The sequence below is a fragment of the Lissotriton vulgaris genome, chromosome 9, assembly GCF_964263255.1.
Source record: "Lissotriton vulgaris chromosome 9, aLisVul1.2, whole genome shotgun sequence".
NCBI classification, from domain to species: Eukaryota; Metazoa; Chordata; class Amphibia; order Caudata; family Salamandridae; genus Lissotriton; species Lissotriton vulgaris.
Genome location: NC_141697.1, coordinates 594,902,969 through 594,921,625, shown reverse-complemented (window position 1 = coordinate 594,921,625; position 18,657 = coordinate 594,902,969). Strand labels below are relative to the sequence as shown.

Here is an 18,657-nt window from a genome sequence, read left to right as displayed (position 1 = left end):
ATAATCAGTAACCTTACTGCCCAGCAACCAGCCCTCCAAAGCCTTAGTGGCACAATCTACAAAGTCAGACCAATCTTGAGACTGAGTTTTCTGGGTATCTCTGAACAGCACCCTGTACTGCTCAGTGGTTAGGCCAAACCCTTCAATCAGTGTATTCTTCAAGACTTGGTAGTTGTTAGCATCCTCTACCCTTGTGGTGAGGAGCTTGTCTCTTCCTTTACCTTCAAAGGAGAGCCACAAGATAGCTGCCCACTGAGTCTGGGGAACACCTTGCACAGTGCAGGCCCTCTCCAAAGCAGTAATCCATTTGTGGATGTCATCCCCTTGTTTAAAGGGGGCACTATCTTACCAAGGTGCTTTGTATCAAAACTCCTTTCCCTATTGCTAGGTACAATGCTGCCACCAGTGGGGACTACCCCACTTAACTGTTGCTCTCTAGCAAAGGCAAGCCTTTCTTTGGCCAGGGCAAGTTCTTCCCTTTCAATCCTCAGATTGGCTGCCCTTTCTTTAGCTTCATACACTCTCCTCTGAGGGGATGTCATCCCTCTTTGTGAAGAGTTGTGAGAGCCATTGGTTTGAAGGGATCTGCCAGAGCCTCTTGATAGAGATCTGGCTCGTCCATTCCCAATGTTAAGCTGACCTGATAGTGGCCCCAGGGGTCCCCCAGTACCACTGTCATGTTTGCTTAAGTTGGACCTGGTTAGTCTAACGACTTCTACCTGTCCCTTGTCTGCCTCATCTCCAGAGGGATCCTCATTCTCATCCTCCTCCACATCTTCATTCTCAGTTGAGAGGTGGATGAGGTCAGGGTCACCTCTGGTTCCCTCAAGGGGAGGCATGCCTCCTTCTGGATTAGAAGAGCTAAGAAGTCTCTCAGCTTTTCTGGCATCATAAGTCTCTAAGAGACCAATCAGAAAGGAAGTTGTGGGGTTAGACCCCTGCTTAATCTTCCTAGAGGTACACACTTGTCGTAACTCATGGAAGCTAAGCACAGTATATCTGGAAGGGAGGACCTGTGGAGGGTCCACTGACACAAGGGGAGACTCAGAGTTTCCTCCTTTGTCCGACATACTGTTTCTAGTGTGGTGTAAGTGATGCACCTACCTACACTATGTGTTTGCCTACTGATCCCTTGCTAAGAGTTGCAGCCAAGGTGTGCTAAGCCTTGAGGAGCTGCAACAGCTGGTTCAGTAGAACTCAGAGTATTCTAAGCTTAGTTATATGTACTAACAGTACTTATGTGATCTTTCAACAAGATATTCTTAGGATACGTGTGGTAAAACAACAGCAAGCTCAAATCCCAACCGCTGCTCACCAATGTGAGAAGGTGGCCTGATATGCAGTGGTCACTATTCTAGTGAACACTATGTATCAGTCCAGCAACCCTTATTGATGATTGGTTGTAAGTCAACCTTATAGACCAGCTATCCTAGTAGCGTGGATACGAGCAGTCTAAGGCTAAAGACTCGAGAGGGCGTGTTAAGCCAGCTGTTATACCACATATACCCCTTGAACACCAAGTGAAAGGACACCACACAAGTGTTATGAAAATAAACAGTTATTTATTAAAGATCACAACAGCCCTGTACTCTTTATGAGGACAGGGTACTAAGCACAAACCAAACCTCTTACAAAAATACTTAAGTTAGCACAGTATATACAAATGCCCGAGGGGCACGGAAAACCATATACTTGAAAAGTGGAATGCGAAATTACTAGCAGGTAAGTACAGTACTAATAGGCTTTGGAATCGCTAGGACTTGACTATAGAACCTTCAGATTACTTATAGGAGGCCTAGGGGACTCGGGTGCAGTGTGTGCACTCTCACGCGAGATGCGGGACAAAGTCTATGGTAGCTAGGAATTGCAAAGTTAGTGTTCTCGGGCGAACCCGACCTGGTAGGGAGAAAACGAAAGTAGATTCTGACCCTTGGATAGTGAGGCTATGCTGGGGCACCGAAATGCCGAAGTTACCTAGCCCAGGGGCTGCAGCTGCATAGGACTCAAAAGACGTCGGGAATCCTCGTTGACGGACCAGGAGCCTGGAAGGAAGAAGTTGCTGGCAGGCGACCAGTGAAGAAAGTTCGGTGGATCCAAGCCTGGATCGATGGAAGATGACACCTGAAAGCAGAGGGGACCAAGTTCGAGACTACTAGCCAGTAGTCAGTGGGCACCAGGAGGGCACCGGATGGTAGCCACCTCGACAAGGCGTGTGGGTGACGCTGGGCTCGGAGATCTCACGGACCAGGAGGCGTTGTCGGCGACCAGGAAGGAGGATCGAGCTGTCCCACGAAGATAGAAGCTGTCGGCGTCGCTGGACCCAGGATTGGGCAACAAAGCCTTGGCAAATTCAAGCCCACGCGGTGGACCTAAAATGGCGTCTGGAGTGGACCAGGAGGGTCCGGAGTGCCTCTCTTCAAGAAGGAAGCAATGGCCAGTCTGGAGCAACCAGACCAGCAGCAGTGATGTCGTCGGGCGTCGTTCAGAAGGCCACAAGCCAGCCGGCTAGTAGCCAAACAACGCGGTGCACAGCAAACAGCAGAAGGGCCCCACGCAGATCGTGGAGATGCAGGGAGGCTGATCTTGGGTGCTGGAGCTGTGCAGGGTCGGGGCTTCTCGGACCCCAAAGCACTCACCCGTGGAGGACACGGTGGGCTTGCAGTAAAGATGTCGTGCAGTCTTGGCGATTGTCGGTCCCTCGAGGTCTCGTCGCACTCACGGTTCTCAGCTTGGCTGTAGAGGTGAGTAGAGGTCAGAGGTGCCAGGGAAGCCGGGTCTCGTCGAGCTGGGTCGTCGGATTCGTGATGAAGGACTTGCAGCAGACCGCAGTGTTCTTTAGGATGGTGCCCGCTTGATGCAGGGTGACTACTCCTTAGCCACAAGGGAGAATCTTGAAGAAGAAATCGTGAAGTCCTTTCGAAGAAAGTCGTGTCTTGATTCCAAAGATGATCTAATTTGAACAGGGGGCCCGCTCCCATCTTTATACTAAAATAGGGGGCTGACCCGGTGACTAGGTCCTGCCTATGGGTGGGACTAGGTGGGGGGTGGTTACACCCCTCAGCCATGCCGGACTTCCCCAGGCCAGGGGCTGGTGTGCCCCTGGAACTGGTTCAGACCGGCCTATGCGTAGTGAGCACCGGGGTGCCACTCAGCAGTCACCTTCCTGAAAAGCCCTGCCTACCCAGGATACACAAAACCATGTCTGGGACGGTGCTAGCACCGCCCCTGACAGGAAACCCTTTGTCCAGGCTCCCCTCGCTGGAAGGACTCCCAGCTGCAGGGGGTCAGACTCGTGTCTGTGGTGGCAGCATCCATTTTGTGGAGCTGAGGCTTCGTTTAACTTTAACCGGGGTTCACAGTTACATACATGTCGTGTCCCTCTAGAAGGGTGGAATGCTAACCCCGTCGCCAGAATTGGCGAGGGGTTAGTATTCCAATTCGTATGACACCTTACTCGACATGTTTTGATAAAGCAATACCAAAGTTAGCATTTATAGAGACATACCCTATGCACACACTTCAAAAGTACAAATAATTGGCACAATATGTTCAAATACAAAGTTCAGTACGGTGCAGAGAAACCACAATAATATGCTAGTAGGTATAAATGAATAGACGAGTATTTGTGTAGAATTCTTGGTCTCCTTGTTTTAATCAATCATAGATTGTGAACAACCAGCCGACACGTGTTTCATCGCATCTCGCGAATCTTCAGGGCTGGAAATAATACAAAAAACAAGGGGCTATACTTGGAATATGTACAGATGTAAGGTGACCTTTAGAACACTTGAGGTCAGCAGTCGAGACAAGCCTCTCATGCGATATTCTCATGCATAAATCTGAGCCCTTGAGATGGTTAGGGGAAAACATCCTTTAGTGTGCTAAGGTGCTCTCCGAAAGTTCATTTATTTCATGCACTAGGGTGAGCGGTTGTGCACTTAAGCACCCTAAAAGATGGCGTGGAATCACATGACTATTCCGTGCTGATATTTCCAAGATGTGAGTGGTGAAGTGCTTGACTTAGTTTATGCCGAAGTGAGAGTTCATGCGTGCAAACACAGGTGCTTCACAATATAGTATAAGACACAGATTCTGACACATACCTCAAATGGTTGTGTTTGCACCAAGCGGTCTAACATAGTATTAGAAGTAGGTTGAATTGAAAAAAACAAGAGAAAGAAAAATGGTGAAGGAGAGAAAAGTGATGAAAATAAAAGGGGGAAAGAAAGGAAGAAAGGTCGAAAAGTTAGATATCTGGAAAACGCAAGTATTCCTATCATAAATGCGTGACTAGACACATACATAAAGTCCTAAGTCAGCAATTAAGTTGTGACATTGACAAAGAAAAAGAAATGGTAATCTCACCGCTCTTCCGGTGATAATTCCGACCCGGAAGGGCCCAAAAACCGTTGTATCTCAATTTTGAAATGAATTAATTGGCTGCAATAAATTCAAATAGAAAAGATATATACATATATGTGTATCCGAGTGTGCGAGGAATAAACTTTTTAAGTTATGCATGGTCCTCATTACTGACCAAAAACTATCCACTATTCGAATGTTGTTTTCATCTGTTTGCGTGACTCTAGTCTGTGAGCGTTTGATTATGCTGTGAACTGATTCTAAGCGAGAAAACAATGCAAAAACTTGTTGTAGCCGGCACGGGTGGGGTTTGTTACATTGGGAACCAGTACGGGAAACAATGCGCTATTCACTTATTTCTAATGACAACAACCTATTCTTAGCGTTAAACAATGACGCCTCTGTTTGGGCAAATACCAGTAACATGGTGGGATTTTCTAACAATATTAGTGCAGGAGTCGCGTACCTTTCAAGCGTAATGCGCTTCTATACGGGTTGCCCGGGAGAAGGTGTGGCAGTCAATCACTTAGTTTCTGTAATAAAATGTAAGTGGATCGTATTATACTCGAGAAGCAGTATGTTGGCAAAAAGCATGTAGAATAAACTCCTCCATGGGACATCACTATGAGCAGCTTACCTAGATTCTTTCGTGTCTCACGAGTGTTAAGAGTTGCTCAATGGCCGCGTCCGGACTCGGTGTCTGTAAGACAAACAATCCGGCCAGACGGTTACGTTTCTAGAGCGGTATATATTTGAAAGTCATGTACCTCTGAAAGCTGTTTGTGTGCATACCTGGTGGACGTCTTATCCTTCTTGTAATCTCCCGGGTCTCTGTGTTCGGAGTGCCGACACGTGACCCGGAAGTGCTTGTGGCTTAAATACAGTCCGGCCTCCTAAGTGACGCGATCGTCATTCCGGCAAGAAAATTTAAAGAAACAGTGATAGTGGGGGGAAGCCAGGATAGCAGTATGCGTCCTTCAATGTATTAATGCCATTAATACAGTCCGGCCTCCTCAGTGACGCGATCGTCATTCCGGCAAGAAAATTTAAAGAAACAGTGATAGTGGGGGGAAGCCAGGATAGCAGTATGCGTCCTTCAGAGTATTAATGCCATTCAATGACTAATTCAGGCATGTGGTTGGTGCCTAAATAGAGATACGTGTGAAGGTATAAGTATACTAAATAAAGAGGCATGCCAATTGTTTCTTTCGTGGTGTGATATATACATGCTGGTGGGGCGTATCCTCATATTCTGTACTGCCATTGACGCGCAGCGTGTAGTGCGTGAATCCGATATGTTCCCACCATAGCAGTGCTGATAAAGAGAAAAATACATGCTCAATGCCATATTCAAATTGTGAGTGAGCCATCATTCTTAGCTACGTCCAAGACGACGTTGCATTGATCTCGCAGACTATCATATCAGATGTGGAAGAAGTGAAAACGATATCTTCCCAACCTCTCTTACAACTCTAAACACCTCTTTAGTACAATTATATTGAAAATATCATTCATAAGCTGTAACAAGAATGCAACATAAAATCTACATTCCAGTTAACACATTTGTGTGTGGTAGACAACAATACTTGTAGTATGAAGAACTGACTCGATATCTGGTAGATATCCCCATGACAAACAACACATTCCATAGATGTCAATACAACCATATGATTTATCAATCCATCTCCTCTTATTTGTTGTTTAAATGGTGTGTGTGCCTATACAATGGTTAGTATCATTGCGGACTTCAGTCCCCTAAGAAAAATTGAAGCTCTGAATCAAAGTTAAGGCCTTCGCCGACTGCGTACATTTTCATGATCCACATAGCTTCCGTACGTCTTAATTTTAATTCTCTGTTGCCTCCTCTGACTCCTAGGTTTACTACATCAATGCCGAAGAAGGAGACAACTTTCTCATTTTCAGAACTTTGGCAACCTGCCACGTGTAGGGCCACAGGATATTTAGGATCTTGCCTGACAATTGCCCTCATATGTTCCGAGATTCTGTCTTTTAGGGCACGTATGGTGCTCCCAACATATTGTTTCCAACACTTGCATTCAATAATGTATACTACATATTTGGTGAGACAATTAATGTTGGTGTTTATAGAGAAACATTCACCTTTGGGATTAGAGAAATGTTTGGTTTTGTGTTTTGCCCATCTGCACATGGCACAGAATCCACATTTATAAAAACCTTTACTTTTTGTAGAGAGCCAATCTGTTGCCTGTAGACCATGTGGAACAGTGGGACTCAATCTATTTCTGAGGGTGTTGCCTTTCCTGAAACAGATCTGGGGCTTGTCTTTGACAAACGAAGTTAAAGATTTCTCCTTTTTCAATATACCCCAGTGTTTGTTCATACTTTTTCTCAACGTGTGGTGAAAGAAATTAATATCTAACTTTTCGACCTTTCTTCCTTTCTTTCCCCCTTTTATTTTCATCACTTTTCTCTCCTTCACCATTTTTCTTTCTCTTGTTTTTTTCAATTCAACCTACTTCTAATACTATGTTAGACCGCTTGGTGCAAACACAACCATTTGAGGTATGTGTCAGAATCTGTGTCTTATACTATATTGTGAAGCACCTGTGTTTGCACGCATGAACTCTCACTTCGGCATAAACTAAGTCAAGCACTTCACCACTCACATCTTGGAAATATCAGCACAGAATAGTCATGTGATTCCACGCCATCTTTTAGGGTGCTTAAGTGCACAACCGCTCACCCTAGTGCATGAAATAAATGAACTTTCGGAGAGCACCTTAGCACACTAAAGGATGTTTTCCCCTAACCATCTCAAGGGCTCAGATTTATGCATGAGAATATCGCATGAGAGGCTTGTCTCGACTGCTGACCTCAAGTGTTCTAAAGGTCACCTTACATCTGTACATATTCCCAAGTATAGCCCCTTGTTTTTTGTATTATTTCCAGCCCTGAAGATTCGCGAGATGCGATGAAACACGTGTCGGCTGGTTGTTCACAATCTATGATTGATTAAAACAAGGAGACCAAGAATTCTACACAAATACTCGTCTATTCATTTATACCTACTAGCATATTATTGTGGTTTCTCTGCACCGTACTGAACTTTGTATTTGAACATATTGTGCCAATTATTTGTACTTTTGAAGTGTGTGCATAGGGTATGTCTCTATTTGTTTCGTTGGAATAGTATAGCTTGCTAACTATCCATTGAGTGGTTATATGGTTATCCACTCACCCAGTTGCACCACAACCTACCTAGTTCTAGAAGTGCTTCCATACTGGCAGTGCGCCCTTTTCTCTGACATCTAAAAACCATTCTTTCTCTCAATTGTTTGAGTCAGCACAGGGTTGCCGCCTAGCACTCTACAAACAATCCCACTCGAATTGTTTGGTGTTACCTGACCTTTAACAGAGCAAGCATAATGGATCGCGGTAAAGCGGCAGAGGAACTTTTTGATAATTTAGCGAAAGGCATGTCCACCATAACTGCCACTACTAGCACTAATCCTCCACGAAAGGAAGGCCTTAGAGACAAGTTTATTAAACTTGAACGCCTTAAAAAACAAGAGAATGCGAAGTGGTGGGACGGCACCACTCTGAAACAATATCAGAGATTAAAAAGAATACCCAGAGGTCTCAGAGGCCAAATTTTTCCTACTTATGATGACTTGGACACAGATCTCATGTCCAAGTGGGAAGACTCACTCACTGCGAACTCAATGACCCTTATGGACATACTAATAGAAAGTTCGGACCGCAAGGTTATTAAATTACAAGCTGATATTGCTGTGGTCGAACAAGAAATTAAAGATCTTAACATACCCGAAGCGACAATGAAAAACTACGATATCCTAGATGATATCCTTCTCAAACAACAAAATGACATCAAGAGTAGAAAAGCCAGACAGATCAGACGAGACGAAAATGACTACCAACAGGGCAGGGTATTCACCTACGCCAGTAAATATGATTCACTTATTCCAAATAGCAAAACAAGAAATGTTATCAATCCACCTACAACAGGAGCTAGCTCTGTTTCATCCAGTAATGCGTCAATCAGCAGTGCTGGATTAAGCAGCGGGGAACCAGAGACCTTGGCCACTGGCAGTTTGGCGACTTTTTCCCAGGAGGTTCAGAGAATAAGGAGAGGCAACAGGTTTCCGGTTCAGAGAGATCCACCCGATCCAAAACCCGTAGGGGTAGAAGATCAAAGAACAGATTACAGAAGCAAGCTCAGGTCAGGAATGAACAGGAATTGAACCTGGACAACCAGACAGAAGTTCAAGTAATTAACCTTTCCTCACAAGAGCTTACTCCAGATATGATCTCACTTTTGAGCAAAGGTCTTAGTTTCAATCCATGTGCTATAGGGGATCTCTGTAAACTTAAAATTGATCTGTTTAAGTTTATTAGAAATTTAAAGCTGAAAAAACATTTTTCTGAAAAAACTAATACTGATGTAGGCAGTAAGAATATTCCTGTACTGACCAATACAGATGATTTTCTTTCAATAAAAGATGTACAAGTCACACATTTACTTTTGTCAATTACTGATATGGAAGATTCACCATATGATATGAATAGACTTTTAACGGAACTTGACATAGAGCCAGACTATAGTCTTTCTAGTGGTTTAAAAAGCAAATCTAGATGGATACCCACACTCTCAGGTGGCAATGCCATAGATCAATTTCACAAGAGAGTACTAGAAGACATTGATAGGCTTAACACTAACAATCTGGCAAAATCTCTCAAATATCATGACAACCTAACTGTAAGAGAACGGGCAGCCCTCACATCTCTCAGTGGTAATGAACATATTGTCATCAGAGAGGCCGACAAAGGCGGCAACGTAGTAGTAATGAATAAAACTGACTATGAAGGAGAAATCCACGGCCAACTTGCAGACACCACTTGCTATGAACCCATATCCTTCAATCCAATAGGTCTTTTAACAACCAAGATCAACGACAAATTGTTACTTTGGAAACAATCAGGTCTATTAAATGACCAGGAATACTACTATTTAAAAAATTTTCGACCCACTTACCCTTGGCTGTACACACTCCCCAAGGTACACAAAAACCAGCCCTTCCCTCCTGGTAGACCAATAGTCTCAGGCATTGGGGGTCCCACTGAAAGGATGGCAGAATACATTGATCTATTTCTTGGTCCACTAGTACACAACCTGCCATCATATATTCAGGACTCCAGACATATCCTGAGCATTCTTTCTGACATTCAATGGCAACCAGATACATTTCTTGTCACCATGGACGTTGTTTCCTTATACACGAGCATCAATATTGACTTGGGACTTCTTGCTATGAATAGATTTTTAGGTAACCGACCAGCCTCACTGTATCAACATACTATAATGCTTTCTGAAATGATGGATTTGGTTTTGAATAATAACTTTTTTATCTTTGACAAGAAATGGTATCGCCAAAAGAAGGGAGTGGCGATGGGATCAAAATTTTCCCCATCGTTTGCCAATCTGTTCATGGGTAACTTAGAATCGGATCTCATCTGGGGGGAAAAGGGCTCCCAATACATTGACTCCATAATCTTCTGGGGACGTTATATAGATGACTGCATTCTCTTATGGTCAGGCTCGGAAGAACTACTCATGGAATTTTTTAATTACTTGAATAACAATACGTGGGAAATCAGATTTACAATGACACACAGTAAAACCAGAATAGAATTTCTAGACATAGAGTTGTATGTCATTAACAACAATTTGCATAGCAGACTGTTTAGGAAAACTACCTCATGCAACTCTATACTACACGCAGACAGCTCACATCCTCCACACCAGATAAAGTCTATACCATATGGTGAATTCTTAAGAGCCAGAAGGCTCTGTAGTGAAGAATCCCAATTTAAAGACTGCGTACATGACATGAAAAACAGGTTCACCAAAAGAGGTTATACCAGTAATGTCATTAAATATGCAGAAAAGAGAATCAATAAAACTGGGAGAACAGATACTTTGCAACCCAAAAAACAGCCTTTGCCCACCGATAATACAATCAGGTTGATCACAGATTTTAATTTCTTTCACCACACGTTGAGAAAAAGTATGAACAAACACTGGGGTATATTGAAAAAGGAGAAATCTTTAACTTCGTTTGTCAAAGACAAGCCCCAGATCTGTTTCAGGAAAGGCAACACCCTCAGAAATAGATTGAGTCCCACTGTTCCACATGGTCTACAGGCAACAGATTGGCTCTCTACAAAAAGTAAAGGTTTTTATAAATGTGGATTCTGTGCCATGTGCAGATGGGCAAAACACAAAACCAAACATTTCTCTAATCCCAAAGGTGAATGTTTCTCTATAAACACCAACATTAATTGTCTCACCAAATATGTAGTATACATTATTGAATGCAAGTGTGGGAAACAATATTTTGGGAGCATCATACGTGCCCTAAAAGACAGAATCTCAGAACATATGAGGGCAATTGTCAGGCAAGATCCTAAATATCCTGTGGCCCTACACGTGGCAGGTTGCCAAAGTTCTGAAAATGAGAAAGTTGTCTCCTTCTTCGGCATTGATGTAGTAAACCTAGGAGTCAGAGGAGGCAACAGAGAATTAAAATTAAGACGTACGGAAGCTATGTGGATCATGAAAATGTACGCAGTCGGCGAAGGCCTTAACTTTGATTCAGAGCTTCAATTTTTCTTAGGGGACTGAAGTCCGCAATGATACTAACCATTGTATAGGCACACACACCATTTAAACAACAAATAAGAGGAGATGGATTGATAAATCATATGGTTGTATTGACATCTATGGAATGTGTTGTTTGTCATGGGGATATCTACCAGATATCGAGTCAGTTCTTCATACTACAAGTATTGTATGTCTACCACACACAAATGTGTTAACTGGAATGTAGATTTTATGTTGCATTCTTGTTACAGCTTATGAATGATATTTTCAATATAATTGTACTAAAGAGGTGTTTAGAGTTGTAAGAGAGGTTGGGAAGATATCGTTTTCACTTCTTCCACATCTGATATGATAGTCTGCGAGATCAATGCAACGTCGTCTTGGACGTAGCTAAGAATGATGGCTCACTCACAATTTGAATATGGCATTGAGCATGTATTTTTCTCTTTATCAGCACTGCTATGGTGGGAACATATCGGATTCACGCACTACACGCTGCGCGTCAATGGCAGTACAGAATATGAGGATACGCCCCACCAGCATGTATATATCACACCACGAAAGAAACAATTGGCATGCCTCTTTATTTAGTATACTTATACCTTCACACGTATCTCTATTTAGGCACCAACCACATGCCTGAATTAGTCATTGAATGGCATTAATACTCTGAAGGACGCATACTGCTATCCTGGCTTCCCCCCACTATCACTGTTTCTTTAAATTTTCTTGCCGGAATGACGATCGCGTCACTGAGGAGGCCGGACTGTATTAATGGCATTAATACATTGAAGGACGCATACTGCTATCCTGGCTTCCCCCCACTATCACTGTTTCTTTAAATTTTCTTGCCGGAATGACGATCGCGTCACTTAGGAGGCCGGACTGTATTTAAGCCACAAGCACTTCCGGGTCACGTGTCGGCACTCCGAACACAGAGACCCGGGAGATTACAAGAAGGATAAGACGTCCACCAGGTATGCACACAAACAGCTTTCAGAGGTACATGACTTTCAAATATATACCGCTCTAGAAACGTAACCGTCTGGCCGGATTGTTTGTCTTACAGACACCGAGTCCGGACGCGGCCATTGAGCAACTCTTAACACTCGTGAGACACGAAAGAATCTAGGTAAGCTGCTCATAGTGATGTCCCATGGAGGAGTTTATTCCACATGCTTTTTGCCAACATACTGCTTCTCGAGTATAATACGATCCACTTACATTTTATTACAGAAACTAAGTGATTGACTGCCACACCTTCTCCCGGGCAACCCGTATAGAAGCGCATTACGCTTGAAAGGTACGCGACTCCTGCACTAATATTGTTAGAAAATCCCACCATGTTACTGGTATTTGCCCAAACAGAGGCGTCATTGTTTAACGCTAAGAATAGGTTGTTGTCATTAAAAAAAAGTGAATAGCGCATTGTTTCCCGTACTGGTTCCCAATGTAACAAACCCCACCCGTGCCGGCTACAACAAGTTTTTGCATTGTTTTCTCGCTTAGAATCAGTTCACAGCATAATCAAACGCTCACAGACTAGAGTCACGCAAACAGATGAAAACAACATTCGAATAGTGGATAGTTTTTGGTCAGTAATGAGGACCATGCATAACTTAAAAAGTTTATTCCTCGCACACTCGGATACACATATATGTATATATCTTTTCTATTTGAATTTATTGCAGCCAATTAATTCATTTCAAAATTGAGATACGACGGTTTTTGGGCCCTTCCGGGTCGGAATTATCACCGGAAGAGCGGTGAGATTACCATTTCTTTTTCTTTGTCCATGTCACAACTTAATTGCTGACTTAGGACTTTATGTATGTGTCTAGTCACGCATTTATGATAGGAATACTTGCGTTTTCCAGATATCCAACTTTTCGACCTTTCTTCCTTTCTTTCCCCCTTTTATTTTCATCACTTTTCTCTCCTTCACCATTTTTCTTTCTCTTGTTTTTTTCAATTCAACCTACTTCTAATACTATGTTAGACCGCTTGGTGCAAACACAACCATTTGAGGTATGTGTCAGAATCTGTGTCTTATACTATATTGTGAAGCACCTGTGTTTGCACGCATGAACTCTCACTTCGGCATAAACTAAGTCAAGCACTTCACCACTCACATCTTGGAAATATCAGCACGGAATAGTCATGTGATTCCACGCCATCTTTTAGGGTGCTTAAGTGCACAACCGCTCACCCTAGTGCATGAAATAAATGAACTTTCGGAGAGCACCTTAGCACACTAAAGGATGTTTTCCCCTAACCATCTCAAGGGCTCAGATTTATGCATGAGAATATCGCATGAGAGGCTTGTCTCGACTGCTGACCTCAAGTGTTCTAAAGGTCACCTTACATCTGTACATATTCCCAAGTATAGCCCCTTGTTTTTTGTATTATTTCCAGCCCTGAAGATTCGCGAGATGCGATGAAACACGTGTCGGCTGGTTGTTCACAATCTATGATTGATTAAAACAAGGAGACCAAGAATTCTACACAAATACTCGTCTATTCATTTATACCTACTAGCATATTATTGTGGTTTCTCTGCACCGTACTGAACTTTGTATTTGAACATATTGTGCCAATTATTTGTACTTTTGAAGTGTGTGCATAGGGTATGTCTCTATTTGTTTCGTTGGAATAGTATAGCTTGCTAACTATCCATTGAGTGGTTATATGGTTATCCACTCAACCGTTAGCCCCACCCTCTTCAACATCTACATGACACCACTCACAGACATCGTCAGATCACACAACATCAACAACATCTCCTACGCCGATGACACCCAACTTGTCCTCTCTCAACAAAACCCACCCAGATAAATACCAAATTCAACAACTACATGAAGAACATAGCAACACGGATCAGAGACAACTGCCTCAAACTGAACACAGACAAGATGGAAGTCCTGATCTTCAGCAGACACACCGCCCTCTGGAATGACTCATGGTAGCCGACGGAGCTTGGACCCACACCGAAATACCATGCCCGAAACCTCGACATCGTACTAGACAGACTCTCCATGAAAGGGTAAGTCAACGCTGTTGCCACAACATACTTCCACACGATCCGCATTCTGCGAAAAATCTTTAGGTGGCTCCCCATCAACACCAGGAAAACGATGACACAGGCCCTCATTACCAGCCGGCTCGATTGCCGCAAGTCACTCTATGCCGGCACAACCTCCGAACTCATGCAAAGACTCCAGACAATTCAGAACGCAGCCGCCAGACTTGATCCTCAACCTGTCGAAGAGAACATATCACCCAGGAGCTGAAGGACCTCCACTGGCTCCTCGTCCAGAAGAGATGCCAGTTCAGGCTCCTGGCCCATGCCTACAAAGCCCTCCACAACCTAGGACCACACTACATGAACCTTCTACCAACCATCCAGAAACCTATGATCCGCTCACCTCACATAGATGTCACTAATCGGCCGCAGCCGCACATGAGGACGGTCTTTCTCTCACCTCGCCGCTAAAGCCTGAAACAACCTCCCTCTCCACCTCCACACCTATCTCTCACTCAACCACTTCAAGAAGGGACACAAGACATGGCTCTTCGACTGAGACCTACAGCACAGCGCCTGGATGCCCCGGGGTGATAAGTCGCGCTATACAAACACTATTCAAATTTTTTTACATTTTGCACCAGCCAATCTCATGCTCTGTATAGCCTGTCCTATACTGTAACACATTTTTTTAAACTACAAAAGCATATTTTATACTGAATATTAGCACACATATTTACAAAGCTATTTCTCGCTGGCAGGGTTGTCAAAGCACTGTAAATACACATATTACTTTTTCCCCAGAGCACCAATGAGGACTTACATAAGTGACCCTACATTTTGACACAAAGCATTTAGAAATGATTGCATTAACCAACTGAGATTTCCTACCAGAACAATGCAGTTCAAACAGATTAGTTAAACTTGCATTTACTTTTCATTTAACACTTTTATATTTCATACAAATTAGTTAAACTTGCATTTACTTTTCCTTTAATACTATTATATTTCCTCCTTATAAGCCCTGGTTGACAGGACCCACATCGAGATCGAAGTGCTGCAGCAGTATATTGGGATTTTACGCATGAAGGCTGAAATAAATAAATGTAGAAATCAGAGGCCAATTATTTTATGAGTCAGCAGACAAATATATAAATTGGCTGCCCCTTCCCCGTAGCTATGGCCCTGTTTGAGGAAAGTTCCCTTCAGAAACCTATATACATACATATACATATACATCCATACATATATTCACTGAAAAAAACATAGGTTTCAGGCACGTTATAGTTAGCAATTAGCATTGAAAAAACCATAGAAATTCACTGTTATAGTTAGTTGGACATTTCTCTCATTCAAAACCATCTAAATTGCCCCATTATAGTTAGTTCAGCTAACCGTAACTCACGCACCCGCAATGCACTTCTGATGACGTCACATATTACATCATTCCTGACATGGTCAGTGAGTCACTGATGACATCTCAAATGATATCACTGATGACATCATCCAGTGACTGTGTGTTACTGTAAAGTTTAAATATGTTTTATTTATATATATGCCACGGTGTATTGAAGAATGAGTGGGTGTATAAGTGTGTGGATGGAGGATTTTGTAGGTGCGTGACTGATTGTATAAGTGAGTGATTAAACGTGTCTTACTGAATGCATGGGTTAGTGACCAAACTGTGTGAATGTCTGTATCAGTCTGTCTGTTGTTGCATGAGCTGCTGCATGGTTTGGTCAGTAGCCACATTAGTGTCTATATGGGCTACTGATTGGTTGCCTGAGTATTTGTATGGGTACCTAGCATTCAGAAAGCAACTTAAAACCTGGATATTCGAGAAGTAATTCCCCACCCCTCTTCAAGCGCCTTGAGACCCTCTGGGTATGTAGCGCGCTATATAAATTTACTGACTTGACTTGACTTGACTTGACTGGGTGGGTGGGAGGTGTGTGACTATGTGCATAGATGTGTGAGTTGTTGATTCACTGGGTGTATAGGTTCAAGAGTGCTTATGCAAACAGCTGTATGGGTGGGTGAGTGTGTGTAAGGGTGTGTTGGTGAGAGAATGGATGTCTCCGTGGTACATGTCCAAGTAACTACATATGTAAACGGCAGTGTATGTGAGAGTTGAAGTATATAAATGACTATATGTGAGAGTCAGAGATTGTGAGAGTGGCTGTATGGATGAGTTTGTCCTTTTATCAGTGATTGTATAAGAGAGTAAGTATGCATTTGTTTCTGTTTGAATAAGTGATGTGGTGTGTGTATAACTGTATAAGTCAGTAAATGGAAGTGTGATTGATTCTTTGCATGCCTGACTAGCTGTGCGAGTAACTCCATGGATGAGTAGTGGTGAGTGTCTGTATAGGTGTATGAGTGCTTATGATAGTGTTGTATTGATGAGTGACTGCATGTATGAGTGACTTTATGGGTGAATGAGTGGATGTGTGTGTAGACCTAGGAATAAGGGAGTGCTTATATAGTAACTGGTATTGGTTTGTCAATAGTTTCGAAAATGGTAGTCTGTATTTTACAGTGGGTGTATCAAAGGTTATATTAGAGTGTGAAGAGGTCCATCAGATATTCACGTGGATGATGTCATCAGTGATGCCATTTGAGATGTCATCAGTGATGTCACTGACCATGTCATGAATGATGTAATATGGGACATCATCAGAAGTGCATTGCGGGTGCGTGAGTTATAGTTAGCTGAACTAACTATAATGGGGCAGTTTCTATGGTTTTGTATGAGAGAAATGCCCAACAAACTATAACGTCCCTGAAACCTATGTTTTTTTTGTAAATTTCTAAGGTTTATTAAATGCTAATTTCTAACTATAACATGCCTGAAACCTATGGTTTTTTCAGTGAATATCAATGGTTTTTTAAATGCTAATTTCTAACTATAACGTCCCTGAAACCTATGTTTTTTTCAGTGAAGTTCAAAGGTTTTTTAAATGCTAATTTCTAATTATAACATACCAGTCGTGTTTTCAGAGTGGTGGGGTGAGTGTGGCATCTGAAACACTCATAGCAAACGTGCCCTGTGACGCATATTAATTTGGGGATTAAGTCCCCTTGAATTCTGAGGGTCCCTGGGGGCCAACTAGCCCACCAGGTACCTCCAGTAAGCGCCACAGAGCTGCGTTGCAGAGACATGGTTGGAGGCCACGCACCTTTTTACACATCTCTGCAACGCAGCTCTGTGGCGCTTACTGGAGATACCTGGTGGGCTAGTTGGACCCCAGGGACCCTCAGGATTCAAGGGGACTTAATCCCCCAACTTAAAATGCGCCACGGTGCGCGTTTGCACTGTGGTGAGGGCAGGGGGCGGGCCTGATGAGAGAAGTGTTCAAACGCACCCAATGTTGCGTTTTAAGTTGGGGGATTAACATTCCTTGAATCCTGAGGGTCCCTGGGGACCAACTAGCCCACCAGGTATCTCCAGTAAGCGCCACAGAGCTGCATTGCAGAGAGGTGTAAAAAGGGGCATGGCCTCAAACCATAAAAAGTTCCTATTTACGACCCAAACCCCAATTTATCTTAGACACCCCAACAGAGACAGCTACCTGCTGGAGATACCTGAATGCTTTCAAGTGGCCAAAATTGCTTAGAGAGTTGAGAGCTTGGTGCTGACATCTATGTGTCACCAGCTGATGATCTGTGGGTATCCCAACGGGTTCTACCCAGGTTTTCATCTGTCTTAGGTCTATAAATTAAGTACCATTACATTAGGTAATAATGACACCTGCTAATTATAGAGATTAGAAATGACACAACTCAGGAATTAAGGCTATATGACAATACATTTTTGTTGGTTTTTTAACTTTTCTATGGCTCCATCTACCATGCATGTATGTTTGAGGGTTTCTCTTGTGTGAAATATTTGGCAAATACAGTAGTAAATAGTAGACTTTTAAGCACATTAAGACAACATCATTTCTCAAAATTTGGTAGGATTTGACAGTCACTTTACATAGTGGTTTGGGTGTCCTCTTACAAGATATTTTGGAGATGGGGTAAATGATGTATTCATAGGTCTATTAAGCCAGTAATGTTTATCAAAATGTTATATGAATTTAAGCATACCATACTAGAAGGCTTGGGATTTTTGGAAAACGGTTAGCAGTGGCATAGCTAGGCCTTAGGCTGCCCGTGGTGGGCCATGCGTTTGCCGCCCGCGGTGGGTGAATGTCAGATCGGGGGGGCGCAGATAAAACACCCAAAACTCGTGCTGCCTGGGGCGGACCAACCCCTCCTGGCTACGCCAATTACGGTTATGTTTTTTGTGCATTTGGCACGTAGGATTTAAATGACACCTTACATTCGAGCTATGTTGAACTTTTCTCTACATCAAAGATAAGTGATTGTTACGGAAAACCTCAACTTTAGCTTTGTGATGTACTTAAGAGATCCATGTTTGCTATTTTACTATAATAAATGCCCTGTACATCTGAAAAACTAAACCTTGGAGAGCTGGAGAAAGCAATAGGGTTACCAGGATACCTAGTCTCCTTTTGCTCCAGTCCCCCGGAGAAATGCCTGATAGAATAAATGGCCAGTCTGGCCCTGTCATACAGATGCCGAGGAGGGGGACACCAGGCTT

The 18,657-nt window shown here is 43.0% G+C and overlaps 1 protein-coding gene across 1 annotated transcript in view; it reads right to left on the bottom strand.

Moving 5' to 3' along the window:
• Positions 1 to 18,657, bottom strand: part of LOC147691915 (uncharacterized) — a 194,282-nt gene that overhangs the window by 145,032 nt on the left and 30,593 nt on the right. The window lies entirely within an intron of this gene.